Source organism: Octodon degus, unplaced genomic scaffold (genome assembly GCF_000260255.1).
Source record: "Octodon degus isolate 3935 unplaced genomic scaffold, OctDeg1.0 scaffold00102, whole genome shotgun sequence".
Classification (NCBI taxonomy): Eukaryota; Metazoa; Chordata; class Mammalia; order Rodentia; family Octodontidae; genus Octodon; species Octodon degus.
Genome location: NW_004524678.1, coordinates 3,378,232 through 3,380,073, shown reverse-complemented (window position 1 = coordinate 3,380,073; position 1,842 = coordinate 3,378,232). Strand labels below are relative to the sequence as shown.

Below are 1,842 nucleotides of genomic sequence, written 5' to 3'. Positions count from 1 at the left end.
TGTAATTTTTTTTTACATATTTAGTACAGGGTCTACAGGGTCTCACTGCACAGATTGGACTCGTAGTGATCCTCCTATTTTAAACCTTCCAAGTGCTGGGATTACAGGCCCACCACCACATCCGGGCTCAGTTGCCATCTCAGTGCACCTTGGCAATGGGGCCGACACTGCATGCCGGGATCAAACACAGTCCCTATGTCTGTCTAAGCAGGTGCTTTAATCTGCTGAGCCATTTGACTGGCCCTGCAATAATTTTTTTAAATGTAAGCATTTACCATTTTTTAAATATTCTCTTAAAAAGATTATCATAAACCAGTTTCATAGGAACAACGAAGTAAAAGGACTATGTACAGCCTCACAGGAAACAGGCAGGCAGCAGAGGAGGGTAAAGAAGAGTCTAGGGCCTTGGTGGCTGCATTCCCAGGGGAGGGGGCACTGTAAGGGAAACCAGACAATCCAGTGAGACTCCACGAACAACAGCATAACAAACAAATAGGTCTACGTGGCCCTGGGGAATTGGGCCCACCCTTACGTGGAGCTACTTCTGTAACTCTGGCCAAGGTCAAAGAAGGCCTTGCATACCTGGGGGGAGGGCCACATCCCTGGAGGGGGCATATCTGTTGGAGTCCCTCATCCAGGTGGGATCCCCATTGGGTGACCCATGGTGGTCACATGCCAGGAGGAGGGCCCATCATTCCTGGAGGAGGTGCCCCTCAGCCCATAGGTGGAGGAGGACCCCCGTGGCCAGATGGGTACTGGGTCGGGGCCCCTGCAATACTAGCTGTGGTAGCAGCCACAACAGTGCCTCTTCCTTGTGGGGCCATCACCTGTTGGATGGCCCACCAACCCCACGGACTGGCCCAGCAAGTCCTACAGGAGCCTGTGGCATGGGAACCCCAGCTGGGGTTCCTCTACCCACAGCCCTACCGATCCCTGGGCCCCCAGCAACGCCAGCAAGTGGCACTCAGGCAATGCCAGTGTCTTTGGGAGGAGGTCCTCCCACTGTCATGGAGACCAGGTTCTCCCCTCGCAGCAGCACCAGCCCGAGGACCCGTTTCTCTTCCCTTTCTGCTTGCTAAGAGTTCTTTGGCTTGATCTTCCTGAAATCATCACAGTCACAGAGGAGCAAGCTCATACACTCGTCGAAAGCCTGGAAGGTGCCCATGAAGACCCGGCAGTCTCGCAGGACGCCCCTCAGCCTGCAGTCCGTGTGCTGCGGCATCTTGCGGCTCTTGCCCACCGTCATGGTGGCCGTTCTGATGGTTCAGATATGCGCCGGATTTGCCTCCTCAGAGGCCTACAAGAGCCAGAGCCCGTTTCCGGCGGCTGTTCATTCACCATAGTTTTAATCACACTTGATTCACACACACACACACACACACACACACACGCAGAGTTGAACACTATGCACACCCAGCTTCCTCCCAGCATCACCGCTGTCGTGATCCTCTGGTCGTGAGCTAAGCTCTCAGAGTCCCTGGGCTCGGCTCATGAATTATTCCATCCCAACAGCTCACAACTGAGTGTCTGAAGTGAATGCAGAAAAGAGCAGGAGGGCTGCAGGGCCAGGAAGTGGTCGGGAGGAGGAAGCGGATGATTTGATTTCTCTGTCTTCAACGGTAAGAGCGTTGGACCAGGGGATCTATCCTAACTCACAGAGGATCGTGAGATGAGCAGTGCTGAGCAGTGCTGGTACCCTAGGGCAGAGAGCGTATTCTGCTGGTACCCTTGGGCGGAGAGCGTATTCTGCATCCGGTGTACAGTAGAGGGAGGGGGTCAAGTGTGCTGCAGCCCCAAAGACCAAGAAGGAATTGGCCCTGTCGCTGTGGTGCCAGTTCAAAT

The 1,842-nt window shown here is 54.3% G+C and overlaps 1 pseudogene; it reads right to left on the bottom strand.

Moving 5' to 3' along the window:
* Positions 1-562: 562 nt before the first annotated feature.
* LOC101582484 lies at positions 563-1,246 on the bottom strand (annotated as a pseudogene).
* Between the last annotated feature and the right edge of the window lie 596 nt (positions 1,247-1,842).